Consider the following 15527-nt stretch of genomic DNA (forward strand, 5'->3'; position numbering starts at 1 on the left):
AAAAGTAAAGTGACTTGCCCAGGGTCACACAGCTAGCCTGAGGCTGAATCTGAAGTCACACCTTTCTGATTCCAGATCGAGCACTTTGTTCACTGTGCCATTTAGATGCCTCTGAGAAAACAGAGGCTGAGACTTGACCAGGGTCATACAGGAGTGACACAACTTGATCATGAACCCAGATCTTCTGTCTCTAAAACCAGTATACTTTCCACGGTGGACATTGCCACTGTGCGGTCCAACAGTCTCTTAGCTGCAGTCTCCACCTCTCCTCAGGATCCAAGGGGTCCTCAGAACAGACTTTACATCCTAAGGAAAGTACTGGACCAAGCTGGACTTCACAGGAGCAACAGTAGCTCTGCCTCTGTTTTGAAGAGGGAGGCTACTGTGGTTTAGAGATCATCTGATACATTTGGGTGTCTGTAGGAAGGAAAATAGAGAAGAAGATATTCTCGAAACCAAGGGAATTGAGAAAAGGGAGTCATAGATGGAAAGAGAGCAGGCAAAAAAGAACGTGTCAATTCTTCCAAATTGTCCCAGCAAAGTTCCCCTAATACCAAGAGGGACTACTTGGATTCTCCTTGAGGGACACACTTGGCATACTATATTCATTACATTTGCACAGCTTCATGGGAAAAAAGATCATCTAGTTTGAGGGTCCTTCACCTTTTTTTAATCATGAGTCCCTTGGGCAATCTGGCAAAGACTATGGATTCTTCCTCACAACAATGTCTTCAAAATAATTAAAAGATATTCTAAATTTCATTTAGAGGTAAGTAAAAATAAAGATGTAAATGTTTTTTTCCCCCATCCAAGTTCCATGGACCTTAGGTTAAGAATCTAGTTCAAATGTCCCATTTTACAGGTGAGGCAACTGAGGCTCAAAGGGCTAAATGACTTCATAAAGGTTATTTAGCTAACTAGTGGCAGAGACAGGACTAGTACCTACAAGTCTACACCCCATACCAGCGTTCATTCCCCCGGGTATGATCACCTCTTTGAGTTAGAGAGGCAGAAGAGCCAAGTGGATAAAATGCTGGACATGGAGTTGGGAACCCAGCTGGAGGAAATCATACAGTTGTAAAGACTGAGTATGCTACAAAATTATGTCTTCTAACCTCATCTGCTGCCGGTTACTGCAACAAGGCAGTCCTTTTATTCCTCCCTAATTGATTCACCATCTCAATCCCCACAAAACCTATTTGAAATCTTTTCTCCAATCTTTAGGCCTCCCATGAAGCCCCTTTGCCTCTTGACATCATCCCTACTTTCTTCTTCTTTCCTCCAGTCTCTGACAATGATGAGGTGGACCTTCCTTTTACCAAGCTGAGCCTCTCTATATATTTCCTTGAACCCATTCCCTCCCTTCTTCAATAGATTGCCCCCTCAAGAATTCCTTTTCTCTAACCATCACTTTTCCTTTCTACTAGTTCCTTTTCTACAACTTTCAAAAATGCGTGTTTCTCCAGTCCTTTAACAACAACAAAACTTCTACAGACTCTATCATCCTTTCAAGTCAATATCAAATATCTTGGTCCAACGTGCACTGCCTTCACTTCCTCCCCTCTCACTTTTTTCCAAGTCCTCTGTGATCTGACTTCTAACCACATCAATCATTCAAAACTTCTCTCTCCAAAGTTACTAATTACCTTTTGATCAGCAAATCTAATGGCCTTTTCCTAATCTCCATTCTTCTGATTCTCTGTATGGCATTTGATCTTCTTGATTACCTTTTGCTCACAGAACCAGACAATCTCTTTTCTCTAGGCTTTGACATTGTTTTCTTTCAGTTTTCCTCTTTCCTGGTGCCTGCAGCTTCTCAGCTTCCTTTGTTGGTTCTTTATCCATGTCATGTTCACTAACTGTGGGTGGCCCCCGAGGCTCTGTCCTGGGTCCTTTCTCTTTCGACTCTATGTAACTATCTCACTTGGTGATTTCATCAGTTTCTATGTGTTCAGTGATCATCATCATACCTATACACATGTCCCAATTTGAACATGCAACCCTAGTCTCTTCCCTGAACTACAGAGCCAAGTCACCTTTCAGATATCTAGAATTGGACGTTATGTGATTATCTTTCCCCCAAAACCCTCCCTTCTTCTAAATTTCGCCAATACACTTGAGGGTACCTCTATCCTTCCAGTCACCCAGGGCAGCAATCTCAGTGTCAACCTCGACTCCTTATTCTTATTCACCTCATAACCCTAGCCTCTTGCCAAATCTGGTCATTGTGACCTTCTCTGGAATACATTCCCTACTCTCTACTCCCTCAAACATCTCTCTAGCCCAGGCCCTCAGCACCTTTCACTCAGACAACTGCAATTGTCTTTTACTGATCTCCCTGCTTCAAGTCCATCCTCACTCCAGTCTATCCACCACTCAGTTACCAAGGTGATTTCTCTAAATTCTGACCATACCACCACCATCATACCCCCTTTACTTGAAAAACTTCAATGCTTTCTATTTCTTCCAGGACTAAATATAAAGTCCTTTGTTGGTGCTTAAATCTCTTTATGACTTGGGTCCTTCCTACCTTTCCCGTCTTCTTCTTCTTTATAAAAATGTATTTTATTTTCAATTCAAGGAACAAAACAAGCATTTTCATAACACAGTACAATAAAAAAGATGATTGCACATGAAACTGCAAATCTACTGTGTACAACTTGCTATTTCCTCCAAATATACAAAAAAATTATCATATAAATTTCGTTTTTTCCTTTTCTTTTTCCCTCTCCTCTCCCTGCCCTAGAGATGGGTACCATTAGAAACAAATAAGTGTGTGTATACACATATACACATATAAATCTACGTATATATGTATATACATAGATATATTTGTGTATATGTATACATATATGTATATATTAAAATATTCTCTACATACTTCTCTTTATCAATTCTTTCTCTGGATGCAGATAACATCTTTATTCATACATCCCTTCTTTTTAATTTGTATGTTTATAATAATCAAAATGACTTGGTCATTCTTAAAACATTATTATTACTATATACTATGTTACTATATTATACTATAGTGTACCATATACTATATTACTATATACAATGTTCTCTTGGTTCTCCTTACTGCGTTCTTCATCATTTTGTGCTGGTCTTTCCAAGTCTTTGTAAGATCAGTGAGCTCATCATTTACCACACAGTTGTACTCCATCACAACCATACACGACAATTTGTTCAGCCATTCCTCAATTGATGGGGATCCCTACAATTTCCAGTTTTTTGCCACCACAAAGAGAGCTGCTATAAATTTCCCATTCACATCACTTTAATTGTCTCCATGCATTCTACACTGGCCTACTCACTGTTCCTTGTACTAGACTCTCTGTCTCCCATTTCTGAATCTTTACATTGGCTGTCCCCCATGCCCAGAATACTGTGCCCTCTCACCTCCTCCAAGAGTTTTCTCTACCTTCCTCCAAGATCCAGTTCAACTTTTTGTGGGGAGACTATTCTGTTTAATCTACCTCCTCTTTCCTCCTCCTCTCACACCCACTAAAGTATTCACCTTTCAGATTACTTTCCATCTACTTCCATGTACATCTTGTATATATCTAGTTTTTTATAAGTTTTTTCTCCCCTTATCATGTAAGCCTCTTGAGAGTAGGGACTGTTTACAATTATGGCCTTTATTTGTATCCCCGCATTTTAGTACAGTGCCTTGTCCATATAATACATGCTTAATGAATGCTTATCAACAGATTGACTGGAAATCTGCTATCTGCTATACTCAGTCTTTCTGCTGTATTTGACACCATGGGTCAACCTCTCCTCTGGGATACTTTCTCCTCTCTGGGTTTTCATGAAAATACTCTCTCACGATTTTCCTGATATCTGGGCAACCTTTCCTCAATCTCCTTTTGTTGGATTCTAATTCACATCATGCCCTCTAACCTTGGCTGTTCTCCAAAACTCAATCCTGGGCCCTCTTCCTTATTCTGTGTCTTGATAACCTCATTAGCTTCCAGGCATTTAATTATCATCTTTATATATATGATTCACAGATCTATATATCTAGCCCCCAAGCTTCAGCATGGCATCTTTGCCTGCTGGACACGTCCAAAAAAGGGCTCATTATCTCTTCCCACCAAATGTACCCATCTTTCAAACTTCTTTATTATTGTTGAGGTCACTGCCATCTCTCCAGGCTCCCAGGCTCCTAAACCCATTGTTATTCTTGATTTCCCACTCTCCTTCACTCTATAGATCAATCAGTTTGACAAGTTTGCTGTTTCTACTTCACTACAAGTCTTCAATCTAACTCTCCATCTTTAGCCACACAGCTATCACCTTCATGTAATGTCTCATCATCTCTCCCCTGGACAATTAAAATAGCTTCCTAATTGGTCTCCCTACTTCAATTCTCTTTCTATTGCAATCTTATCTTTACACCTTCAGTAGAGAACTGCCAATGTCACTCTCCTATTTGATAAACCAGTGGCTCCCTATTGCTTCTTGATGAAAAAAGAAACTGTGTCTCTTAGGTTTAAAGTCCTTTACAACGTGGCCTGAACCTCTCTTTCTGATTTCCGTGTATGACTACTGCCCCTCCGGCACTCTGTCATACAGCCACATCAGCTTTCTCATTGTTTTTCCCATCTCTCATATCTGGCCCTTTCCACTGACCGTTGCCAGTATACCTAGAGCATACTTCCTCCTCATCTCTACTTCAGAGAATTCCTCTCATCCTCCAAGAGGAAGCTTTTCCTGATTCCTCCAACTCCTAGTACTCTCCTTCCCTAACTGCCTCGGTACTTATTTTGTGTATACACACACACACACACACACACACACACACACACACATACACACACACATGCACGCACACACACATTCATATATGTACAAGTCTCCCCAGTAGTATATAAGCAACTTGAGAGTAAAGACACTCATTTTCTCTCTCTCTCTCTCTGTCTTTCTCTTTCCCTCCTTCCCTCTCCTCCCTCTCTTTACCTTCCCCCCTTCCTCCCCCTTATATTTATGTAATATGTATAATGTATTATATTTATCTTATATCATAATGTATGTAAACATAATATGATAAATATACTATACTATATTATATCATAATATAAATATATATGTAAACATATAATGAATATACTGTTATATTCTATAATAATATAATCTAAATATAATATATTTAGATTTTATATATATATATATGAGGAAAGAGATACATATGCACCATCATGTATGTATGTATGTACTGCCAGTACATCTAGCATAGTGAACCCCTTGGAGGATGTATGATTTTGGAGCATAGATTAAGTGACTAGAAAATGCTTGCTGATTGATTACTTAAATGACTGAAGACCAAACTTGGATCCTTCAGATACTTACTAGCTGCGTGACCCTAGGTAAGTCACTTAACTGAGCCTGACCTTTCATCATATGTAAAACGAAGGTAATATTGGCACCCAACTTAGAAATTATTGTCAGGATTAAGTGAGAAAATAGATGTAAAGTGCTTTGCTTATAGCACTATATATATATAATGCTTCCCTTTGCTTCTCCTCATTTCATCCTCATCCTCATCCTCACCCTCCTCCAACACAGACTTTAGAGGAGCCTAGTTCTCTGGAAGAAAGTTTGGAGAGAGGAATGGCAGAAATAGAGGGATGCCCACTAATGGTGGGAAGAATAATGGATTTGGAGTCTGAGGACTGGGTTCAAATCTAACCTCTGTTGTCTCCTGTCTGCACTTGGGTCAATCATTAATCAGCCTAGCCTCAGTTTCCTTATCTGTAAATTAGAGGATTGGATTAGATGGTCTCTAAGATCTCTTCCATCTCTAAATCAGTGATCTATGATTCTGTGTTTCCACCACACTCCCTTAGCCCCCTACTCTTCCTTCAGTAGAACTCAAACCATTGCCCACATCCCTATACACATACACACACATGTATGCATGTATATTTTCACACCTATATAGTTTTGTGTATGCTGTTCACTCACTGTTGGAGATATCCTGCTATAGGAGAAAGATTGCTGCCCTTGAGCCAGGGGACTTGGTTTCCCATTGGGGCTCTGACATTTATTAACTCCATAACCTTGAAGATTTCTTCTCCCTTGAGCCTCACTTTCCTCACCTATAAAATGGACATACTTTGTACTACCTAACTCTCAGGCTTGCAGTGGAAGGAGAGAACTCTATAAACCTTAAAGTATTGTTATATGAACAGATGTTGGGATAGTTCCACCACTCCACACTAAGCCAAACCCTATCCAAATCTCACACAGTCTTTTAAGACTCAGTTAAATTGTTCCCTGAAAGAAAAAAAAAACAGGAGTGACAAAAATCAAAAGTGAAGACTATTATTATAAGGGCCAACTTTGGCTCTGAAGAACACATAGAAAAATGTATTCCCTTTACTTCTTTGTAGAGGTGGTAGACTGCTTGTAGAACACTGCACAGGCAGTCAAATTTGGTTTGATGTCTAGACTGGCTTTGTTGAAATTCTCTCTCCCTCTCCCTCTCTCTCTCTCTCTCTCTCTCTCTCTCTCTCTCTCTCTCTCTCTCTCTCTCTCTCTCTCTTCTTTTTTATTGGAGATTGCTCCCTGGGGTATACTGAGAAGGCACATAGAAATTAAGAGAATATAAAAACCAAAGATATCAATAAAAATTAAAATGATAATAATGAAGTATCCCCTGCTCTAGGAAGTCTTCTTTGGTGGTCTTATCTATAGTAATCTTACTTTCTGGAACTCCTGCAATTTATTCCACATACTCACAGATTTAACCCTAGAAATAATGATAATAATAACTATCTTTAAGTTTTGCGAGGTGTTTTAAATAGAGTATCTTATTTTATACTCTATCTCACAACTGCATGAGATAATAGATATTATTATACTATTTTTTATATAGATACCATTAAGCTATTTTACATGAGTAAATTGAGGCTGAGAGAGATTAAATGACTTGCTGTGATTACCAAGCTAATAACTTTCTGAGCGAAAATTTGAACTCAGGTTTTCCTCACTCCGAATCTAATACTTTCACCCATTACACCACCTAGACTACCTTTTACTCTTCTCTAATGAATATATTATAAACTAGAGTAACAGGACAGAATTGAGTCACTTTTTTTCCCCCTTGTTTTCCCTAACCAAACATAGTACCTGGAATACAGTAGATGTCTAATAAATGTTGAAATGTTCTTATGTGTAAGTTCTGTTGACCCATCAAGACTAGTATTTCTTTGAGAAAGTAGAAATAAATCTGTACTGTATAGTTCTGTTTGACTGACATCAATGACCCCCTTTTACATAATTCTAACTTAAATTATATATATATTTGAATATATGGGATCACCTCAGGAGATTCATTATTCCCCCGAATTAGGATGTCTCTGAATATTTCATTATTCCTGAAGACTCCTGGTTCAATACTAGGCCTATAACAGATATCCAGTAAATATCAGTTGACTGGTGACTTGAACGTTCATGTTTCCTATTTCATGTTCTCCATTGTGTTTTTGGGGTAGCTTCAAGAATTGTCTGTCTCTGGATGGGAACAGGGAAGAGAACAGCAGACCATACTACCAAGGGGTTCTCTCTGTAATGTCCAAGTTTGGGCCTCCTAAAGGCAGAGGAAGCATCAGGCAGCCAGTCTTACTGCTTAACTTGGGAGAGGGGTGGAGTGGAAGGATGGGTCTGGAGGCAGGGATGGGGAGGGGATGTCAGCAATAATCTTTTATGTCTTAGGATTTTCTCTTTCTCTTCCAGCCATTCTCACTGACTCCTTCCTTCAGGTCCCTACCTGAGGATACAGCAATGAGGAGAAGCTGTAAGTAGCAACTGAGGGGAAGGGGGAAATGTGGCATGTCTAGAGAGTCTGGACAGTTTAGAGAACCCCAGTCTTGACTCTCTCCCCTTTTCCTCTCTCCTAAAATAGAAGCCTCATGATCACTAGGCCTTCACATTTGATTTTTCCCTCTCTGCCTTGCCTTGGGGGAGACCCAGTTCCCCATCCTGGGAGGGACAGGGAACAATTAACAAAGGCACCATGGAGTAAAGACAATTAACAATCCAGAAAAGAGGGGAAAGAGAGGCTTTGTTCTGGTTTCCATAGCAACCCAGGGGGGCCTGGAAGAGGAGGAGGAGCTGGGGGGTGGGGGGGGGGAAGAAGGGGTCTGGACCAGGGACATTCTGAGCGGCTATACTCACACTTTCTCTTTCTGCCCTTCTACTTCCCACTCTACTACCCTTTCCACCTATAACACCCCGGGTTTGGGCCACATGAGCTGGGGCCTGTAGATCCTGGAAGTCTCTGGGACCTCAGGTAATAAAGGGCACAGAAACAGACCCAGTGGGAGGGTCTGTGGCATCCTCCCCTTCCTTCTTTCCTCCTTCCATTCTTCCTTCTCTTCCCCAAAGGAATTCTACCCTCAGCTAAGTATTAGTCCTCAAATCCCTTCTCTGGGGAGCTGATGGTCAAACCAGGGACAAGCCGACAAGACTTCTATGTCATCCTACTCAAGAGGTGTTCCCACAATCTTCCTGGATTAGTCAGGCCTTCAATCCACAAAAGGAATGAGTTACCTAAGGTCTCTTTAAAGCCTGCACACCCCCACTCCCCCCACCAACACACACCTTTTTCTCTTGAGGTGTGCTGAGAAGGCACATGGAGCCTCCCACACATCCACTGAGCCCTGAGCCCCTGCATCAGCAAGAGAAGAACAAAACAGCTCGAATTCCCATTATCCAGCCTGGCTGTGGAAGAGTGAGGGGCTTCTGGAAAGCAGCATCCATCTTAGCAGGGTAGCTGTCCAGACCTCCAAGTCACCCAAACCTCCCCTGCCCCCACCCCACCCTCCAAATGCCCCCTGGATCCCAGGTGAACTGCCATCTTTTCAAAGATTAGGATGAAATAAAACAGACCAATCCCACCTAAAGGTAATTTATTCTCTGTTCAAAAAAATCTTCATATTAAATGTTATAAACAGTTCAACTGCCTTAGCCTGCAATTCAAGGCCTACTTCATTCTCTCTTTCTAGCTTTGTTTCACATTTCTCCATGCATTGTATACCCCAGAACTAATCCACCACTCATGCATCTGGGTCTCTCACATTTCTACATCTTTGCTTATGCTGTTGTCTATTCCTGTGGAATTTCCTATTGGTTACTATCTACCTTCACTCAAATGGCACCTTCTCCAAAAAAGTCTTCCAATGGTTCTTTTTGTACATTTTTTTTCCCTTTCAGGTTATCAATTTCCTTGCCTTTCTCTGACCTCATATTGTATTGTGACTTAAATATGACTGTAGTCATGTATTATTATTTGGGGTATATTTTATTCTTCTACCAGACTATAAGCTCTATGAGGGTAGGTATGTAAATTTTGTTTCTGTCCAGCACCTAGTACTAGGCTCTATACAAATAAATGTTGAATTCAAGTGAATTTGTAAGTTCTTCAGAATTTTACAAGACCTTAGAATCATTATTTATTATTTCTATTATTATTTGAGGCAATTGGGGTTAAGTGACTTTCTCAGGGTCACACAGCTAGACTTCAATTTATTTTTCCAGACATCTAATAATCATAGAATGATATGTCAGGGTTGGAAAGGATCTTCTCAGGTCATCTCATCTAGCCACTTCTCTCACATAAAATTTTTCCCTCGTTATTGTTACGTCAGTGTAGTTGTGTCCAACTCTTCACAACCTTATTTGGAGATTTCTTGGCAAAGATACTGGAGAGATTTGCCATTTCTTTCTCCAGCTCATTTTATAGATGAGGAAACTGAGACAAACAGGGTTAGTTAAGTGACTTGCCCAGAGTCATATAGCCATTAAGTATCTGAGGCCAAATTTGAACTCAGATATTCCTGACTCCAGGCCTGTTGCTCCAGCCACTGAGCCACCTAACTGCCCCTAAGAGTCTTCCTATGACATTCCTAATGGATGCTCATCCAGCCTCCACTTGAATATTCCCAGAGCAGGGAACTCAGTACTTAGTAAAGTGAACTTTTCCAGTGCTGGGCAGCTCTAATGGTTAAAAAAAAACAAAAACAAAAACAAAAAAACTTCCTTATTTTCATCTAAAATCAGCACCCTGACATTTATACCTACTGCTCCGAAGTGTGCTCTCCACAGCTAAGAAGATACTCATTGGTGTAGTAGAGAAAGAAGGGGGGGAAATCTAATCCCCATATACTTTTAAATTTAGTCTGCATAATTAGCATTTTCCCCATCACACTTCTTAAGTCCAGGCTGTCAACAAAGCAATAGATCAAGCCTGGATGTGCAGTCACTGCAGATTTCAAGGTGTGAATGCTCACCCTGGACATTGCACAATCTATTCAACCAATAGGAACTGGTTCTTGCACATCTACCACTAAGAGTTAGTCTAATCACCATGGCATGATAGCCCTACTTAGCCCTTCAGTCCCTCTACATAAAGTTTTCTCTTCTCAAGACTAGATATGGTCATTCAACAATTCATCGGAACCAACGTTCATTAAACACTTACTAGGTACAGAGCATTATACTACTCACTGGGATACAAGGATTTGAAAAATATCTAGTCCCTGCCCTCAGGGAGCTACAGTCTAATAAAAGGGGATAACGTGCATAAATAATTATGATTCAAGGTAGAACATGAAAGGAATGAAGGAGGGTTAGGCAAAGTGATGTGAGAAATTTGGGACGAGAGCAATCCCCTGGGGGGTTGAAGAGTCAGGGCACAATTAAGAGAAGAAGGAACATGAGTTGGGCCTTGCAGGAAGGGCAGAGGATGAAGCGAGGGGTAGGGAAACCTATTTTTCTGCATGGGGATTGGCACAAGAATAGGTAGGGAGATGAGAGAAGGCACAGTGAGAACAGGGGATAATCAGGAGGACTAGATCTTCACCCTCTGTTCATCAGTGGATGGGCCTGCCTCTAGGGTTCGAGGTCAGCAGACATTATTGAAGATTTCCCCCTTGCTTCTTTGGATGTTTACTGCCCTGAACTCCCATTCTCAGACTTCCCCAGTGTTGTCCTACAGTTTTTTCTCTCCTTAAGATGGGCCACAGGAGTCTCTCCTCCCAACTTCTGTGACTTCCTAGAGTCAATGGCGCACAGCTTGCTTAATGAAGCTTTAGCTCAGTTGCTTCCCAAACTAATTTGGCCTCAGAATAGTTGGAGGCTTGAATTAACTTCAAGAAATCCATAAATGCTGGTTAGTCTGTGTCAGAGGACATGGAGTACCCCTGGGATAAAGGGAGGTCTGGGAAATTTCATTGTCAGATCAAGAAAATTAAAACTATTTTCCTACTGAAAAAAAAAACCCTGCCACCTGTAAGTATTTTTGACACTCATGTCATTTAGTAGTTAATATTTTAGAGGGAAAATGAAAAATCTCTAGGGGTGAGACTTTCTGACAAGGGCCCCTATTTCCTTGGCACAGAACACCTGAAAAAAGTTCTGAAGAACCCAGTTTGGGAGAGTCACGAAGAGTTCTAAGATATTTTACCCATTTTCTTTCAACAGCTTTCTAACTACCTGTGTGGCATTGAGCAAGTCACTTTAAACAGAACACAGTAATGATTATCATAGCTAACATTTATATAGTTCTTAATATGTGCCAGGTATGATGCTAAGCGCTTTACAATTATTATCTCACTGGATCTTCATAACAACCCTCGGAGGTGGCTGCATTACTCTTATTCCCATTTTGCAGACAGAAAAACTGAGGCAAGTAGCAGTTAAGTGACTCATCCAGGTTCACACTGGTGTTTGTCCTTTGTTCTTGAAAAGGACCAAAATGACATCACTATGTTAGAGTCAAGGTGCAGTGTCTGACTGTGGCTGATCAGACCAATGTGAGCTCAGAGGTGCTTTACCACAGGTCAGGCACAAAGAGTCCATGTGAACATTTGGGGTAGATTCCCTAAATCTGTTCATCTTGCCATTCTTGTGAGCTACTTCAATTCTGCTTTGCTAATAGAATGCAGCCCCTTCTCTGAAGTGGGCACGCCATGCTGGGCGATCCTGGGCCAGTGTCTTCCATGTCACACAATCAATTCCAAAGTTCTTAAGAGAGACCTTGAGAGTGCCCTTTTATCACTTTTTCTGACCACCACGTGAACACTTGCCTTGCATGAGTTCACCATAAAGTAGTCTTCTTGGCAAGTCTTTTTAGTACAGATTCACATAGCTATTAAGTGTTTCAGGATGGAATTTGAACTCAGGTCTGCATCTCTTAATTGAAAAGTTTTAGTTTCCTTAACAGAAAAGGAAGGGGGTAGATGCTCTCTAAACTAACTTTGGATACTATATCTATGATCTTCAAATCACCCCCAGGAGGGAAGTAGTACAAGTATCACTACTCTCCATTTGACTGGGGAGAAGGCCCAAGCTCATGAAGTGATTTATTCAAGATCACATCAAGTAGCAAGCGGCCATGCCAGGCAGGGCCCAAGTTTATCTTGGACTCCAGATGATTCTTCAAAAGTCAACTCTACTATCCCCAATCCAGTTTCTAGCTGGCATGTAGCAAATGTCAACTGCAGCCAACAGGACAGAAGTAACTGCAAACTTAGGGGCCAAACCAGAGGTCTGATTGAAGGAATTCAAATAACCACTTTTCATCAAGTAGTGCCCTAGGGGTGCAAACCGACTATGAAAGTCTCTTTTAGGACAAAACAGGCCCTAAGGAATGAGATACAAAGATGGCAAGGTGATTTCAGATTGGCTCCACAGAAGGAGTGAGAATTGGAGCCCCAGCCTGTTCCCCAGCTCCTGGGTCCTCTTTGGCTTTTGACCACATCAGTCCAGCTGCAGGACCATCTGCTGTTACAGTCCCAGCCTCAAGTGCAGGGGACAGGACTGGCCTTGGGATGTTAAGATCTGGCCAGTGATTTCTTCTGTGCCTTTGAAAATGCTATGTCATAATATTAATAATAGTAATTAAAATAGCACATTTATTTAGCACTTTCCTTCTAACGACCCTCTGAGGTAGGTAATGCAAGTATTACTATCATCTCCATTTTAAAGATGGAAAACTGAGGATCGGAGAGGCAGTGACTTGCCCAAGATCCCACTACTGGTAATCGTCAACACCAGAATCTGAACCCCACTTTTGGCCCTATCCCATACTTCCTGGATGCAACGACTGGCCTAATAGCCCCTGTAGTAGCACAAGAAGGAGGTTGCGTCTCAATCCTTAGGAAGCTAAGGGCCTCCCAACTTTCTAAGGGTGAGGAAAGGGGCTAAAAGGGAGGGAACTCTCAGGAGTATGGGGCACTAGGTTCCAAACACTAGTCATGGGCCTGCCCAAAAGCCTGATCCACCCCTTCCCCTTCTCACCTGCTAAATCACTGCTTATCTTTTTCAGCTTTCAGATTCCTCTTCAGTCCACAAAGACCCAGAGTCCCAGACCTTGGCCCTCTCCAGACTAGCCTCAAAGAAACCACACCCTTCCCCATTCTCCCTCTTCTCCCTAGCTGCCCCTGACCTACCCAGTTGTTGTTTGTGTCTCACTCCATTCCCAAGGGCCTGAGGCTAAAGCTGGGGAGTCTTTGCAAGTTGTGTTTGTTGCTGAGTTGGCCCCCAACAAAATGTAGCAACAGCACCAGCTTTGGCTCAGTCTTGGCAAGGGGGAGAGACTTCACACAGAGTGCTCTGGCACCTCACCTTCCACACTTTTTACCTTTTGGGCCAGCATGGCCAGGTGTGGCTCTTCTAAATCCTATAGAAGGACTACATTCCAAAGTTCCTCCCTGAGGTTCACAGTCAAAGGACCATGGGGACAGAGAACAGAGGCTAGATCAGGCCTCAGAGATTTGATTCAACCCCAAGGAAAGAACTTTCACCCAGGGAAGAAATGACCTACCCATGGTCACCCAGGTAGAACAGAACTGAGGTTCGATCTAAATCTGTGACCTCTGACTCCAAACTTCTGTCAGCCGTCATCCCTCTAACAGCCCTTAGAGGCTAGACTGATTTTCAGTGCAACTTATTCAACCCTCTTTCCCAACCCCCCATCCCCCACCATCTGCACCCCACCCTGCCACCACCGCTGGCCCTCTCTGCCTCCCCCATTGTGGTGAAGTTACACAAGAAGTCCAGTCCTAGCCCTTCTACCTACCACCTGTATTCCTTAGTATTTTTTTTCTCAGTTCTCAGTTTTCTCATCTGGAAAATGAGTATAGAGGTTGGGCCCTTAAAATTCTTTCCAACTCTGACTGTAGTGCTACAATACTTCAAAGGATCTCTTCCTACCTTTCCAGGGTAGGAAACATCAAGATGACCAGTCTTGCTCACTAATGCAAGGACAGATTATGCTGTAATATCACCTAATAGAAAGTATAAGGGATCCCACTGAGAGAAAGCTGAAGGGATAGATAGAGGGCCAGTCTTGGAGTCTTGAAACAGTTCAAATCCCCCCTCCCATACATTCTGGCTATGTAACCCTAGACAATTCATTTAATTCCTCAAGGACCCTGGCAACTTTGCATTAGTAGAGGTAAATTTCTCATTGGAAATTACTTATATCAATAAAGTTTCTGTTCTGGTTCCCCCCACCCCCACCCCAAATGATATATGGTCATAAAACTAGATCTTATTCATCCCAGGATAAAAATTCTGCCCTGGGAAAAAGTCTGGCCTATGAGAACACTCACACTGCTTTAGGCTACTAAGGGGTCTTTCCACAAAAATGCACAAAGAGGAAATGGGGGCCCAGAAGTGGAGTGATTAGCTCAGGACTACACAACAAACCACAGACAGTTTAACTCCCACTCCCCTTCTTATTCCAACCTACCTGCCTTGTTTCTAGGGAAGGAGGAGCAAGTCAGCAGGGACAGCCAGAGGACTAGCGTGCAAGTATCATGATTCTCAGCAATCTGCTGGGCCCCTCTTTCTTTGACCAGGGACAGGTGGGGAAGGCAATTGAGGTTAGCTGTCAGTGGCTTTTTGCCCTGACCTCTGGCTCTGCCAAATGTGGTCATTGCAGAGGATGCAATTACCCTGGTCATGGGAATGGTTGGGCCGCTCAGACTCAGAGACAATGGCTTGGCTGGAGCACGTGGGCAGACCGGGGAGGCCAGCATGGGCCTCTGGCTTCCTGGGAGGAAGTGGGGCATTGTTTCGGGGCCCAATTCCGGACCCCGCTGGAACGGAGTACAATGGAGAGGACCTGGCCAACCCACTGACATTTGGGGTCTCATTTATGACTTTAATGACCCTGCTGGTGGATCTACCTGGAAGCAGACCTGCTAATGAGCTCGGCAGTTGGCATGGCACCAAAGGAAAGCCAGTCGGGCTGGCTCCCTTAGGGGAGGCAGGCTGGCTGGTGTGTGGTCTAACACTGGGAGAGCTGGGAAACAGAGATGTGGGCTCCGTCTGGGCAAACCACAGGGAGGTCCTGTGACTCCCCACCCACCTCTCCACTCACTCCACTGGGGTCATAGGACCCCACCCTAGGAAGGGGGCGGCTATAAGGCTAAGAATTACAATGATAATCTAGCTTTTCATCTAGGCTGTGCCCCTACTTGCTATATGACCTTGAGTAAGTCCCTTAACTA

General features: G+C 42.4%; 1 protein-coding gene across 3 annotated transcripts in view; it reads right to left on the reverse strand.

Moving 5' to 3' along the window:
* Positions 1–14938, reverse strand: part of SOX13 (SRY-box transcription factor 13) — a 92004-nt gene extending 77066 nt beyond the window's left edge. For all 3 annotated transcript variants that reach the window (XM_072648123.1, XM_072648122.1, XM_072648120.1), the window contains exon 1: positions 14765–14938. The gene's annotated coding sequence lies outside the window, so the exon portion shown is untranslated. The remainder of the gene's footprint in view (positions 1–14764) is intronic.
* Positions 14939–15527: the final 589 nt, after the last annotated feature.

This window comes from Notamacropus eugenii, chromosome 2 (genome assembly GCF_028372415.1).
Source record: "Notamacropus eugenii isolate mMacEug1 chromosome 2, mMacEug1.pri_v2, whole genome shotgun sequence".
In the NCBI taxonomy this organism is placed as follows: domain Eukaryota; kingdom Metazoa; phylum Chordata; class Mammalia; order Diprotodontia; family Macropodidae; genus Notamacropus; species Notamacropus eugenii.